The sequence below is a fragment of the Cherax quadricarinatus genome, chromosome 21, assembly GCF_038502225.1.
Source record: "Cherax quadricarinatus isolate ZL_2023a chromosome 21, ASM3850222v1, whole genome shotgun sequence".
NCBI lineage: Eukaryota > Metazoa > Arthropoda > Malacostraca > Decapoda > Parastacidae > Cherax > Cherax quadricarinatus.
In genome coordinates this window covers 12873554-12891565 of record NC_091312.1, presented here as the reverse complement: position 1 = coordinate 12891565, position 18012 = coordinate 12873554, and positions in this window count along the sequence as shown.

Here is an 18012-nt window from a genome sequence, read left to right as displayed (position 1 = left end):
CTGTACAGACGACAACAAAGTCCTCTTTGAGCGACAAAATCGCATTACATTTGACTTGCAGCCTGCCACTAACGACAGCTGCAAGTGCTAGTTTGAACGACTCATTGGTTGTGCCACTCGCTGGTTTGATCTTTACTCTGTTAGAGTAATGCATCGTGAGTAAGCAGTGCTCTGGTGTCTAACGTAACTCTCGTGTTACGTAAAGCATAGGGCCGTAGACGTGGCTTATATACTGTAGTGAGGTGAATATAAGCCACGTCTACGGCCCTATGCTGTACGTAACACGAGAGTTACGTTAGACACCAGAGCATAGGGCCGTAGACGTGGCTTATATACTGTAGTGAGGTGAGGTGAAGCAGGTGGAGGCGGAGTCATAGTGGTACCATCCACTAGTCGAAGTAGGTCTTCGTCCAAAGGTTGAACAAGTGTTGAAGAATTCTTTGTAACAAGATCCCATGATGCTGCAGTGTCTGACAGTTGTGATGAATGGTTTGAAAAACCGACAAGTTGAAGATTGAGACACTTATGCAGCATATGGGAATCTTTATTCAGGAAACGTTTCGCCACACAGTGGCTTCATCAGTCCAATACAAAGAGGAAGGCGTAAGGAGAGGAGGAGTATGAGGTAATCAGTCCCTCAGCCTGGAGTCGATGTGTTCAGTCCATCAATCTTGTATTGGACTGATGAAGCCACTGTGTGGCGAAACGTTTCCTGAATAAAGATTCCCATATGCTGCATAAGTGTCTTAATCTTCAACTTGTCGGTTTTTCAAACCATTCATCACAACTGTCAGACACTGCAGCATCATGGGATCTTGTTACAAAGAATTCTTCAACACTTGTTCAACCTTTGGACGAAGACCTACTTCGACTAGTGGATGGTACCACTATGACCCCGCCTCCGCCTGCTTCACCTCACCTCACTACAGTATATAAGCCACGTCTACGGCCCTATGCTGTACATTCTACAAGATTGATGGACTGAACACATCGACTCCAGGTTGAGGGACTGATTACCTCATTCTCCTCCTCTCCTTACGCCTTCCTCTTTGTATTGGACTGATGAAGCCACTGTGTGGCGAAACGTTTCCTGAATAAAGATTCCCATATGCTGCATAAGTGTCTCAATCTTCAACTTGTCGGTTTTTCAAACCATTCATCACAACTGTCAGACACTGCAGCATCATGGGATCTTGTTACAAAGAATTCTTCAACACTTGTTCAACCTTTGGACGAAGACCTACTTCGACTAGTGGATGGTACCACTATGACCCCGCCTCCGCCTGCTTCACCTCACCTCACTACAGTATATAAGCCACGTCTACGGCCCTATGCTGTACATTCTACAACATTGATGGACTGAACACATCGACTCCAGGTTGAGGGACTGATTACCTCATTCTCCTCCTCTCTTTACGCCTTCCTCTTTGTATTGGACTGATGAAGCCACTGTGTGGCGAAACGTTTCCTGAATAAAGATTCCCATATGCTGCATAAGTGTCTCAATCTTCAACAAATTCTAGGACATAACTTGAAGACAGTAGAACTATGTACAGAAGATGAGGTAATCAGTCCCTCAACCTAGGAGTAGGTGCGAACAGCACCATAGTCGTGGAGATTCTCCACGACTATGGTGCTGTTCGCACCTACTCCTAGGTTGAGGGACTGATTACCTCATCTTCTGTACATAGTTCTACTGTCTTCAAGTTATGTCCTAGAATTTGTATTGATAAAGCCACTGGATGGCGAAACGTCTACAATAAAGATACCCAAATGTTGCACATGTGTCTTACTCTCATCTTGTCGGTATTATATACCATTCGTACATAAGTCAATGTGACCTGACCTGACTAGGTTGGGTGCATTGGCTTAAGCCGGTAGGAGACTTGGACCTGCCTCGCATGGGCCAGTAGGCCTTCTGCAGTGTTCCTTCGTTCTTATGTTCTTATGTTCTTAACGCAGGCCCTCAACAGAGAGGATCTCTTAACCCTCATCAAGGCATTCACGGATATTATCTGCAACACAATCACCTCCACGGAACAACAGAGCATGTTCCGGCAGATGGTCAGCACACTCCTGAGGGTGTGCTTACTGACAGAGCAGGAAGCAGTGGATGCCATGAATCCGCAGATTATCAGAGAGGACAGAGCCCAGTCCCCAGTTCAAGAAACAGCTGAGATGGAGTAACTTCAGTCGCTTATGAGGCACACTAGCTGAACTGTCCGGAACAGTGCTTGAAAGAATAGTGAAATTCCAAACGCTTACATGCTGCAACAGTGAAGAATCAATTCTCCTTCAGGAGCCAGAGACGGGTCATCTCAAGATTAAGACCCGTGCCAGGACCCTGGTCCTGGCGAACATTATACATACATACCTATGCTGTACATTCTACAAGATTGATGGACTGAACACATCGACTCCAGGCTGAGGGACTGATTACCTCATACTCCTCCTCTCCTTACGCCTTCCTCTTTGTATTGGACTGATGAAGCCACTGTGTGGCGAAACGTTTCCTGAATAAAGATTCCCATATGCTGCATAAGTGTCTCAATCTTCAACTTGTCGGTTTTTCAAACCATTCATCACAACTGTCAGACACTGCAGCATCATGGGATCTTGTTACAAAGAATTCTTCAACACTTGTTCAACCTTTGGACGAAGACCTACTTCGACTAGTGGATGGTACCACTATGACCCCGCCTCCACCTGCTTCACCTCACCTCACTACAGTATACTAGCCACGTCTACGGCCCTATGCTGTACATTCTACAAGATTGATGGACTGAACACATCGATTCCAGACTGAGGGACTGATTACCTCATACTCCTCCTCTCCTTACTCCTTCCTCTTTGTATTGGACTGATGAAGCCACTGTGTGGCGAAACGTTTCCTGAATAAAGATTCCCATATGCTGCATAAGTGTCTCAATCTTCAACTTGTCGGTTTTTCAAACCATTCATCACAAAGTGGATATTAATAAGGTCTTGAGGATATCTCTCCAAGAGAGAACCCGCAGTAATGGATTTAAATTAGACAAGTTTAGATTTAGAAAGGACATAGGAAAGTATTGGTTTGGAAATAGGGTAGTTGATGAGTGGAACAGTCTACCTAGTTGGGTTATTGAGGCTAGGACTTTGGGTAGTTTTAAATTTAGGTTGGATAAGTACATGAGTGAGAGGGCAATATAAACACAAATGCAGTATAATGTGATCCTTTATTGACTACGTTTCGCCCACACAGTGGGCTTTTTCAAGTCACAAACAGAACCTTTCTTGCACAACAAACAGAACTACCTGGGGTGGAAGGAACGCGAGTATTTATAGTCCGGCTGAGGTCAGGTGAAGAATGCTGCATCTGATGATGTACCGAGTTGGGTTGTAGAGTCTAAAAACTTGGGTAGCTTGGAAAGGAGACTGGACAAGTTTGTGAGCAGACCTTCTACAGTGTTCTTATGTGGGATAGCGATGAAGAAGTTTCTTGGCAAGTGGTTCAGCTATGTTATAGAAGCCACTATTCTGGTTGAAGTTGTCGGATATAGAAATAAGTGATGATTCCAGGATTCTTCGGTATTGAGTGTTGTCTTCTGTGGCGATAAGTCTTGAGTTTCTGTAGTTTATCAAGTGGTTGTGTGAATTACGGTGTTGTACGCAGAAGAGAAGAGATACATAGTCCTTCCCACCAACTCCATTGCCAAACATGTTTCCAACATCTTTGCCAAAACATCATTCCAAGTATCTACCTCCACAACCACGACCATCAAGGACATCACCAGTAGTAGGCAGGACAAGCCTCCATCCTCTGCAGGGGTATACATAATCCCTTGTAATGACTGCAACAAGTTATACGTGGGCGAAACATCAAGGGACCTCCAAACACGTATTTCAGAACACCAATACGCAAGCAGGTCTGACGACACAAGGAATGCCTGCGTACAACACCGTAATTCACACAACCACTTGATAAACTACAGAAACTCAAGACTTATCGCCACAGAAGACAACACTCAATACCGAAGAATCCTGGAATCATCACTTATTTCTATATCCGACAACTTCAACCAGAATAGTGGCTTCTATAACATAGCTGAACCACTTGCCAAGAAACTTCTTCATCGCTATCCCACATAAGAACACTGTAGAAGGTCTGCTCACAAACTTGTCCAGTCTCCTTTCCAAGCTACCCAAGTTTTTAGACTCTACAACCCAACTCGGTACATCATCAGATGCAGCATTCTTCACCTGACCTCAGCCGGACTATAAATACTCGCGTTCCTTCCACCCCAGGTAGTTCTGTTTGTGACTTGAAAAAGCCCACTGTGTGGGCGAAACGTAGTCAATAAAGGATCACATTATACTGCATTTGTGTTTATATTGCCATTGTGTCGGTATTTTATACCATTCTTTTCCATGAGTGAGAGGGGTTGGATTTGAGTGGGACTTGCACATCAGAGCTTATTTCATGGGTAGCATTGAAAATTGGGTTGGGCAAATGTTTTGTTAGTGTGATGAATTGTAAAGGACCTGCCTATTATGGACCAACAGGCCTGCTGCAGTGTTCCTCCTTTCTTATGTTCTTATGTACTCAGGAGTATCTCTTCCTAAATATTGTCTACTATTTTTCTCAGTGTCGTTTAATATGCCATACATGGGGATCTTCTATGCCTATCCGATAATATTTCTATGATCTAAATTCTACTAATACCCTTTAACTCTTTTTATGTTATCTCGTTATCTTGTGTGCTTGTCATTGTATGGTACATTAACAGCTACACGCATTATATAACTATCACAACTGACGTGATTTGAAGTTTTGGTGCGTAGACACTGGTCGGGCGTCACGAATCCATCAACCCACCTGGCACATTGAACAATCCTGTGATTTTTGTATAGCATTGTTGTTAAAGATTGTGTACAATGCACTCTACTAAATAGTTATCGAGCTTGTATAGCTCATAATTTGAGTTGTATACTGTATTCCTTTTATGTTTCAAGAGGAAAGATTCACTTATGTTTCTTTCCATGACAGAACTGTTTGGTACTATAATCTGGGCAGCATGCCACCCCGGTGGGTGATTACATGCACTAACGTGGTTAAAGATAGCGTTCAACTCCTTCCCTGTTAGGTAAGACACATATGCAACAATATGAAAAATTTTTTTTATTTATTATCACACCGGCCGATTCCCACCAAGGCAGGGTGGCCCGAAAAAGAAAAACTTTCACCATCATTCACTCCATCACTGTCTTGCCAGAAGGGTGCTTTACACTACAGTTTTTAAACTGCAACATTAACACCCCTCCTTCAGAGTGCAGGCACTGTACTTCCCATCTCCAGGACTCAAGTCCGGCCTGCCGGTTTCCCTGAATCCCTTCATAAATGTTACTTTGCTCACACTCCAACAGCACGTCAAGTATTAAAAACCATTTGTCTCCATTCACTCCTATCAAACACGCTCACGCATGCCTGCTGGAAGTCCAAGCCCCTCGCACACAAAACCTCCTTTACCCCCTCCCTCCAACCCTTCCTAGGCCGACCCCTACCCCGCCTTCCTTCCACTACAGACTGATACACTCTTGAAGTCATTCTGTTTCGCTCCATTCTCTCTACATGTCCGAACCACCTCAACAACCCTTCCTCAGCCCTCTGGACAACAGTTTTGGTAATCCCGCACCTCCTCCTAACTTCCAAACTACGAATTCTCTGCATTATATTCACACCACACATTGCCCTCAGACATGACATCTCCACTGCCTCCAGCCTTCTCCTCGCTGCAACATTCATCACCCACGCTTCACACCCATATAAGAGCGTTGGTAAAACTATACTCTCATACATTCCCCTCTTTGCCTCCAAGGACAAAGTTCTTTGTCTCCACAGACTCCTAAGTGCACCACTCACTCTTTTTCCCTCATCAATTCTATGATTCACCTCATCTTTCATAGACCCATCCGCTGACACGTCCACTCCCAAATATCTGAATACGTTCACCTCCTCCATACTCTCTCCCTCCAATCTGATATTCAATCTTTCATCACCTAATCTTTTTGTTATCCTCATAACCTTACTCTTTCCTGTATTCACCTTTAATTTTCTTCTTTTGCACACCCTACCAAATTCATCCACCAATCTCTGCAACTTCTCTTCAGAATCTCCCAAGAGCACAGTGTCATCAGCAAAGAGCAGCTGTGACAACTCCCACTTTGTGTGTGATTCTTTATCTTTTAACTCCACGCCTCTTGCCAAGACCCTCGCATTTACTTCTCTTACAACCCCATCTATAAATATATTAAACAACCATGGTGACATCACACATCCTTGTCTAAGGCCTACTTTTACTGGGAAAAAATTCCCCTCTTTCCTACATACTCTAACTTGAGCCTCACTATCCTCGTAAAAACTCTTCACTGCTTTCAGTAACCTACCTCCTACACCATACACTTGCAACATCTGCCACATTGCCCCCCTATCCACCCTGTCATACGCCTTTTCCAAATCCATAAATGCCACAAAGACCTCTTTAGCCTTATCTAAATACTGTTCACTTATATGTTTCACTGTAAACACCTGGTCCACACACCCCCTATGAAAAATATGAAACAATATTGTTTCATACTATGGAACAATGCTCTTCTCCAGACTGAGGGACTGACCACCTCAAAACTTTAAGGGTGATGGACTGATTACATCGTCTTCAAGTATCTTCTGCTTCTATCAACTTTTCTGTACTTGACTGAAGAAGCCTACTGTGTAGGCGAAACGTTTCATAATAAAGATACCTAACTGTTGCATATGTGTCTTACCTAACAACCTGTCGGTATTTTATACCATTTTAATGTTCAACTCCTTCCCTGTCCTGACTGAGTATTTATGCTGGGCACTTCTGGTTTCCAGAAATTTACCTGTTTGACCGATATATGAGAGAGGACGCTGAGTACATGGGACCTTGTGAACCCCACAAACTTTGGTTGAAGGTGTGTTTTTAATCAGCCTTTGTTTCACTGTCCCCGTGCTTTTGAAAGCAAGGTTTATATTGATCTTGTTTAATGCCTCACGCAGGCAAGCCAGATTCTCATTGTATGGTAAAACAAGTACATTTTTTTCTGGCCATCACTTCTTTAGGTTCAGTCCAGTAGAAAGTTTTTTTGTTGATATTAGTGCCTTATCGATAAAGTCCTTAGGATATCTTAGTTTTGTGGCTATGTTGAATATCTTGCTGATTTCGTCCTCTAGGTACTCTGGACTGCAGATGCGCAAGGCTCTCAAGAACATTGTGAGGAACACACTCATTTTTACCCTGGTTTCGTGGTTGGAATATTAGTGAATGTATGACGACACATTGGTGGACTTCCTATAAACTGTGAATATGAATTTTCTGTCTACACGTTTTATTAAAACATCTAGGAACGACAAAGTGTTATTTATTTCATGTTCTGTGGTGAACTTAATGGAAGGTACTAAGCCACTGAGTCTGGGAAGAAACTCATCAATGTTGTGATCATTAGGCCACAGGCAAAGAATATCATCTATGTATCTGAACCAACCATTATCTGGAAGAATGTCTTTAAGAAGTCTGGTCTCATAGAATTCCATATACAGGTTGCTGAGTAAAGGGCTAAGGGCATTTCCCATTGCCATTCCTTATTGTTGAGCATAGAATTTCCCTTTAAACACGAATTTGCAATCAGTAACACAAAGTTTTATCAATTCAGTTATTGTTTTCGTGGGGAATGGCGTGGGGAAGTTTTCTAGTTCCTCTTCAAGGTACGAAAGCAAGTCATGGACAGGGACTTTGGTGAACAGAGCTGTGACATTAAAGCTCACTAAAGAAAAGTCATGAGGGACATTTAATTTCTGGAGCCTCTCAGCGAGATCAACCTTATTTTTAATATGTGCGTCTGAGATCTTACCAACCACAGGAGTTAGAAGTTTAACCAACCATTTAGATAGATTATATGCTGCTGAGCCTACTGAACTACAGGACATTTAAACGGACAAAGAGCACATTGTATTTCTTTCTTACATTATTTGAAAAGGTCATACAAAATAAAAGCAATCCATGTCTACAGTATCTAACGAGAAACATATTTTCTCAAACCATATGACCTGTTATAAGCGATTAGAAAAAGCTTAGGACTGATTTTTTATATCTTATAATTTCATACTTGACATCTCAGAAACCCTCCTACTCCATATGGGGAGTAGGGGGATGATGGTAGGGTGTGGGTTGGCACCGACCACTAACCCAGTCTAAGGGTAACCGTGGACGGTGACACCTACGCTACTCTGAGACCTCTCTCCCTTCTTTGATTGCTCTCTTGCAACATTACACAGCACCTGATAATGCATTGAGAAGTGTGAAAGTACTTGAGCTAAAGATTTCCACCCCCACCTCCCCCCGTGGCTTGTCCTGCATAGTCAAGATAGCCCGTCGGCGATTGTTTGCATATATATATATATATATATATATATATATATATATATATATATATATATATATATATATATATATATATATATATATATATATATATATATATATATCACACTGGCCGATTCCCACCAAGGCAGGGTGGCCCGAAAAAGAAAAACTTTCACCATCATTCACTCCATCACTGTCTTGCCAGAAGGGTGCTTTACACTACAGTTTTTAAACTGCAACATTAACACCCCTCCTTCAGAGTGCAGGCACTGTACTTCCCATCTCCAGGACTCAAGTCCGGCCTGCCGGTTTCCCTGAACCCCTTCATAAATGTTACTTTGCTCACACTCCAACAGCACGTCAAGTATTAAAAACCATTTGTCTCCATTCACTCCTATCAAACACGCTCACGCATGCCTGCTGGAAGTCCAAGCCCCTCGCACACAAAACCTCCTTTACCCCCTCCCTCCAACCTTTCCTAGGCCGACCCCTACCTCGCCTTCCTTCCACTGCAGACTGATACACTCTTGAAGTTATTCTGTTTCGCTCCATTCTCTCCACATGTCCGAACCACCTCAACAACCCTTCCTTAGCCCTCTGGACAACAGTTTTGGTAATCCCGCACCTCCTCCTAACTTCCAAACTACGAATTCTCTGCATTATATTCACACCACACATTGCTCTCAGACATGACATCTCCACTGCCTCCAGCCTTCTCCTCGCTGCAACATTCATCACCCATGCTTCACTCACATATAAGAGCGTTGGTAAAACTATACTCTCATACATTCCCCTCTTTTCCTCCAAGGACAAAGTTCTTTGTCTCCACAGACTCCTAAGTGCACCACTCACCCTTTTCCCCTCATCAATTCTATGATTCACCTCATCTTTCATAGACCCATCCGCTGACACGTCCACTCCCAAATATCTGAATACATTCACCTCCTCCATACTCTCTCCCTCCAATCTGATATCCAATCTTTCATCACCTAATCTTTTTATCCTCATAACCTTACTCTTTCCTGTATTCACTTTCAATTTTCTTCTTTTGCACACCCTACCAAATTCATCCACCAATCTCTGCAACTTCTCTTCAGAATCTCCCAAGAGCACAGTGTCATCAGCAAAGAGCAACTGTGACAACTCCCACTTTATGTGTGATTCTTTATCTTTTAACTCCACGCCTCTTGCCAAGACCCTCGCATTTACTTCTCTTACAACCCCATCTATAAATATATTAAACAGCCACGGTGACATCACACATCCTTGTCTAAGGCCTACTTTTACTGGGAAATAATTTCCCTCTTTCCTACATACTCTAACTTGAGCCTCACTATCCTCGTAAAAACTCTTCACTGCTTTCAGTAACCTACCTCCTACACCATACACCTGCAACATCTGCCACATTGCCCCCCTATCCACCCTGTTATACGCCTTTTCCAAATCCATAAATGCCACAAAGACCTCTTTAGCCTTATCTAAATACTGTTCACTTATATGTTTCACTGTAAACACCTGGTCCACACACACCCCCTACCTTTCCTAAAGCCTCCTTGTTCATCTGCTATCCTATTCTCCGTCTTACTCTTAATTCTTTCAATAATAACTCTACCATACACCTTGCCAGGTATACTCAACAGACTTATCCCCCTATAATTTTTGCACTCTCTTTTATCCCCTTTGCCTTTATACAAAGGAACTGTGCATGCTTTCTGCCAATCCCTAGGTACCTTACCCTCTTCCATACATTTATTAAATAATTGCACCAACCACTCCAAAACTATATCCCCACCTGCTTTTAACATTTCTATCTTTATCCCATCAATCCCGGCTGCCTTACCCCTTTTCATTTTACCTACTGCCTCACGAACTTCCCCCACACTCACAACTGGCTCCTCCTCACTCCTACAAGATGTTGTTCCTCCTTGCCCTATACACGAAATCACAGCTTCCCTATCTTCATCAACATTTAACAATTCCTCAAAATATTCCCTCCATCTTCCCAATACCTCTAACTCTCCATTTAATAACTCTCCTCTCCTATTTTTAACTGACAAATCCATTTGTTCTCTAGGCTTTCTTAACTTGTTAATCTCACTCCAAAACTTTTTCTTATTTTCAACAAAATTTGTTGATAACATCTCACCCACTCTCTCATTTGCTATCTTTTTACATTGCTTCACCACTCTCTTAACCTCTCTCTTTTTCTCCATATACTCTTCCCTCCTTGCATCACTTCTACTTTGTAAAAACTTCTCATATGCTAACTTTTTCTTCCTTACTACTCTCTTCACATCATCATTCCACCAATCGCTCCTCTTCCCTCCTGCACCCACTTTCCTGTAACCACACACTTCTGCTGAACACTCTAACACTACATTTTTAAACCTACCCCATACCTCTTCGACCCCATTGCCTATGCTCTCATTAGCCCATCTATCCTCCAATAGCTGTTTATATCTTACCCTAACTGCCTCCTCTTTTAGTTTATAAACCTTCATCTCTCTCTTCCCTGATGCTTCTATTCTCCTTGTATCCCATCTACCTTTTACTCTCAGTGTAGCTACAACTAGAAAGTGATCTGATATATCTGTGGCCCCTCTATAAACATGTACATCTTGAAGTCTACTCAACAGTCTTTTATCTACCAATACATAATCCAACAAACTACTGTCATTTCGCCCTACATCATATCTTGTATACTTATTTATCCTCTTTTTCTTAAAATATGTATTACCTATAACTAAACCCCTTTCTATACAAAGTTCAATCAAAGGGCTCCCATTTTCATTTACACCTGGCACCCCAAACTTACCTACCACACCCTCTCTAAAAGTTTCTCCTACTTTAGCATTCAGCTCCCCTACCACAATTACTCTCTCACTTGGTTCAAAGGCTCCTATACATTCACTTGACATCTCCCAAAATCTCTCTCTCTCCTCTGCATTCCTCTCTTCTCCAGGTGCATACACGCTTATTATGACCCATTTCTCGCATCCAACCTTTACTTTAATCCACATAATCCTTGAATTTACACATTCATATTCTCTTTTCTCCTTCCATAACTTATCATTCAACATTACTGCTACCCCTTCCTTTGCTCTAACTCTCTCAGATACTCCAGATTTAATCCCATTTATTTCCCCCCACCGAAACTCCCCTACCCCCTTCAGCTTTGTTTCGCTTAGGGCCAGGACATCCAACTTCTCTTCATTCATAACATCAGCAATCATCTGTTTCTTGTCATCCGCACTACATCCACGCACATTTAAGCATCCCAGTTTTATAAAGTTTTTCTTCTTTTTTTTAGTAAATGTCTACAGGAGAAGGGGTTACTAGCCCATTGCTCCCGGCATTTTAGTCACCTCATACGACACGCATGGCTTACGGAGGAAAGATTCTTTTCCACTTCCCCATGGACAATAGAAGAAATAAAGAGGAACAAGAGCTATTTAGAAAAAGGAGAAAAACCTAGATGTATGTACATATATATGCATGTGCGTGTCTGTGAAGTGTGACCAAAGTGTAAGTAGGAGTAGCAAGATATCCCTGTTATCTAGCGTGTTTATGAGACAGAAAAAGAAACCAGCAATCCTACCATCATGCAAAACAGTTACAGGTTTCTGTTTCACAGTCATCTGGCAGGACGGTAGTACTTCCCTGGGTGGTTGCTGTCTACCAACGTACTACCTATAGTAGGTATATACATACATATATGAAGAAATGTCATGATGATGATGCTGGTGACTGATTAGCCACTTAAACTGTGTACGTTAATGTCTTAAAAAGTTAGCATGTCTTTCCCATTGAAGACGACGTATGCAGCTACTGAGTATCTTTATTCTGGAAACGTTTCGCCCAGCAGTGGCTTTATTAATTCAACACAGAGGTTTGGAAACTGGAGACCGTAGGAGAGGTGCTCAGGCCCATTCTTCAGGTGTTGCAAATGTCTTATTTATCAACGCGTCTGTGTTGCATACCATTACTACTAATATTAAGTCTGAATGTAAATGACAGCGGATATATTTAAAGGCGGCACTGGATAGGTGTATACAAGATAATTTAATTTGTAAAAAAGGTGGGATTGAATATGGATAATGTAAGTGGTACTACATATTCACGTAAGTGGTACTGGATATGAATGCAGGTGATAGTGGATATGCGAGGAAGGGAATATTAGTGTAGGTGGTAGTGGACATGCAGGAGATGACCCGACAATAATAGTGTTACTGCATTAATGGAGTTCGTCAGATGAGTTCCCAGGTGAGTGTGAGAAGCTAGATAGCCCATGACGCTCCACCACGTTATCACCACGCAATCACTACGTTACTATCACGCTACCACCACGTTATCACCACGCTATCACTACGTTACTATCACGCTACCACCACGTTATCACCACGCTATCACTACGTTACTATCACGCTACCACCACGTTATCACAACGCTATCACTACGGTACTATCACGTTACCACCACGTTATCACCACGCAATCACTACGTTACTATCACGCTACCACCACGTTATCACCACGCAATCACTACGTTACTATCACGCTACCACCACGTTATCACCACGCTATCACTACGTTACTATCACGCTACCACCACGTTATCACCACGCTATCACTACGTTATTATCACGCTACCACCACGTTATCACCACGCTATCACTACGTTACTATCACGCTACCACCACGTTATCACCACGCTATCACTACGTTACTATCACGCTACCACCACGTTATCACCACGCTATCACTACGTTACTATCACGCTACCAACACGTTATCACCACGCTTTCACTACGCTACTATCACGCTACCAACACGTTATCACCACGCTATCACTACGCTACTATCACGCTACCACCACTTTATCACCACGCTATCACTGCGCTACTATCACGCTATCACCACGTTATCACCACGCTATCACTACGCTAATATTACGCTACCACCACGTTATCACCACGCTATCACTACGTTACTATCATGCTACCACCACGTTATCACCACGCTATCACTACGCTACTATCACGCTACCTCCACGTTATCACCACGCTGTCACTACGATGCTATCATGCTACCACCACGTTATCACAATGTTATTACTGCGCTACTATCACGCTACCACCACGTTATCACAACGTTATTACTACGCTACTATCACGCGAGCACCACGTTATCACAACGCTATCACTACGGTACTATCACGTTACCACCACGTTATCACCACGCTATCACTACGTTACTATCACGCTACCACCACGTTATCACCACGCCATCACTACGCTACTATCACGCTACCACCACTTTATCACCACGCTATCACTGCGCTACTATCACTCTACCACAACGTTATCACCACGCTATCACTACGTTACTATCACGCTACCACCACGTTATCACCACGCTATCACTACGCTACTATCAGGCTACCACCACGTTATCACCACGCTGTCACTACGCTGCTATCACGCTACCACCACGTTATCACAACGCTATCACTACGGTACTATGACGTTACCACCACGTTATCACCACGCTATCACTACGTTACTATCACGCTATCACCACTTTATCACCATGCTGTCACTACGATGCTATCATGCTACCACCACGTTATCACAACGTTATTACTACGCTACTATCACGCTACCTCCACGTTATCACCACGCTGTCACTACGATGCTATCATGCTACCACCACGTTATCACAACGTTATTACTGCGCTACTATCACGCTACCACCACGTTATCACAACGTTATTACTACGCTACTATCACGCGAGCACCACGTTATCACAACGCTATCACTACGGTACTATCACGTTACCACCACGTTATCACCACGCTATCACTACGTTACTATCACGCTACCACCACGTTATCACCACGCCATCACTACGCTACTATCACGCTACCACCACTTTATCACCACGCTATCACTGCGCTACTATCACGCTACCACAACGTTATCACCACGCTATCACTACGTTACTATCACGCTACCACCACGTTATCACCACGCTATCACTACGCTACTATCAGGCTACCACCACGTTATCACCACGCTGTCACTACGCTGCTATCACGCTACCACCACGTTATCACAACGCTATCACTACGGTACTATCACGTTACCACCACGTTATCACCACGCTATCACTACGTTACTATCACGCTACCACCACTTTATCACCATGCTATCACTGCGCTACTATCACGCTACCACCACGTTATCACCAAGCTATCAGTACACTACTATCACCCTACCACCACGTTATCACCACGCTATCACTACGTTACTATCACGCTACCACCACGTTATCACCACGCTGTCACTACACTACTATCACGCCACCACCACGTTATCACAATGTTATTACTACGCTTCTATCACGCTACCACCACGTTATCACAACGTTATTACTACGCTACTATCACGCTACCACCACGTTATCACAACGCTATCACTACGGTACTATGACGTTACCACCACGTTATCACCACGCTATCACTACGTTACTATCACGCTACCACCACGTTATCACCACGCCATCACTACGCTACTATCACGCTACCACCACTTTATCACCACGCTATCACTGCGCTACTATCACGCTACCACAACGTTATCACCACGCTATCACTACGTTACTATCACGCTACCACCACGTTATCACCACGCTATCACTACGCTACTATCAGGCTACCACCACGTTATCACCACGCTGTCACTACGCTGCTATCACGCTACCACCACGTTATCACAACGTTATTACTACGCTTCTATCACGCTACCACGACGTTATCACAACGCTATCACTACGGTACTATCACGTTACCACCACGTTATCACCACGCTATCACTACGCTACTATTACACTACCACCACTTTATCACCATGCTATCACTGCGCTACTATCATGCTACCACCACGTTATCACCAAGCTATCAGTACACTACTATCACGCTACCACCACGTTATCACCACGCTATCACTACGTTACTATTACGCTACCACCACGTTATCACCACGCTGTCACTACGCTACTATCACGCTACCACCACGTTATCACAACGTTATTACTACGCTTCTATCACGCTACCACCACGTTATCACAACGTTATTACTACGCTACTATCACGCTACCACCACGTTATCACAACGTTATTACTACGCTTCTATCACGCTACCACCACGTTATCACAACGTTATTACTACGCTACTATCACGCTACCACCACGTTATCACAACGCTATCACTACGGTACTATCACGTTACCACCACGTTATCCCCACGCAATCACTACGTTACTATCACGCTACCACCACGTTATCACCACGCTATCACTACGCTACTATCACGCTACCACCACGTTATCACAACGCTATAACTACGCTATTATCACGCTACCACCACGTTATCACAACGCTATCACTACGCTACTATCACGCTACCACCACGTTATCGCCACGCTATCACTATGCTACTATCACGCTACCACGACGTTATCACAACGCTATCACTACGCTATTATCAGGCTACCACCACGTTATCACCGCGCTATCACTACGCTATTATCACGCTACCACGACGTTATCACAACGCTGTCACTACACTACTATCACGCTACCACCACGTTATCACCACGCTATCACTACGCTACTATCACGCTACCGACACGTTATCACAACGCTATCACTTCGCTACCATTACGCTACAACCATGTTATCACCACGGTATCACTACGCTACTATCACGCTACCACCACGCTATCACCAAGCTACCATCATGCTACCACCACGCTACCACCACACTACCATCACGCTACCACCATGCTACCATCACGCTAACACCGCGCTGCTACCACGCTACCACCACGCTACCACTACGCTACTATCACGTTACCATCACGCTACCATCACGCTACCACCACGCTACCATCATGCTACCACCACGCTACCACCACGCTACCACCACGCTACCACCACACTACCATCACGCTACCACCACGCTACCATCACGCTACTATCACGCTACCATCACGCTACCACCACGCTTTGCCACTACGCTACCATCACGCTACCATCACGCTACCATCACGCTACCATCAAGCTACCATCACGCTACCATCACGCTATCACCACGCTGCCATCACGCTACTATCACGCTACCATCACGGTACCATCACGCTACTACCACGCCACCACCACGCTACAATCAAGCTACCATCACGCTACAATCACGCTACCATCACGCTACCATCACGCTACCATCACGCTACAATCACGCTACCATCACGCTATCATCACGCTACCGTCACGCTACCATCACGCTACCATCACGCTACCATCACGCTACCATCACGCTACTACCACGCCACCACCACGTTACAATCAAGCTACCATCACGCTACAATCACGCTACCATCACGCTACCATCACGCTACCATCACGCTACAATCACGCTACCATCACGCTATCATCACGCTACCGTCACGCTACCAGCACGCTACCATCACGCTACCATCACGCTACCATCACGCAACAATCACGCTACCATCACGCTACCATCACGCTACCATCACGCTACCATCACGGTACCATCACGCTACTACCACGCCACCACCACGCTACAATCAAGCTACCATCACGCTACAATCACGCTACCATCACGCTACCATCACGCTACCATCACGCTACAATCACGCTACCATCACGCTATCATCACGCTACCGTCACGCTACCATCACGCTACCATCACGCTACCATCACGCTACCATCACGCAACAAACACGCTACCATCACGCTACCATCACGCTACCATCACGCTACCATCACGCTATCACCACAGTACCAACACGCTACCACCACGCTACCACCGTGCTACCACCACGCTACCATCACCCTACCATCACGCTACCATCACGCTACCACCAGGCTACCATCACGCTACTGCCACGCTACCACCACGCTACCACCACGCTACCACTACGCTACCATCACGCTACCATCACGCTACCATCATGCTATCACCAGGCTACCACCACGCTACGACCACGCTACCATCACGCTACCATCACGCTACCACCACGGTACCACCACCCTACCATCACCCTACCATCAAGCTACCACCAGGCTACCATCACGCTAAACCACGCTACCACCACGCTACCACCACGCTACCACCACGCTACCACCACGCTACCACTACGCTACCATCACGCTACCATCACGCTACCATCACGCTATTACCACGCTACCATCACGCTACCACCAGGCTACCATCACGCTACCATCACGCTACCATCACGTTACCACCACGCTACCACCACGCTACCACCACGCTACCACTACGCTACCATCACGCTACCATCACGCTACCATCATGCTATCACCAGGCTACCACCAGGCTACCACCAGGCTACCACCACGCTACCACCACGCTACCACCACGCTACCACTACGCTACCATCACGCTACCATCACGCTACCATCACGCTATTACCACGCTACCATCACGCTACCACCAGGCTACCATCACGCTACCATCACGCTACCATCACGTTACCACCACGCTACCAC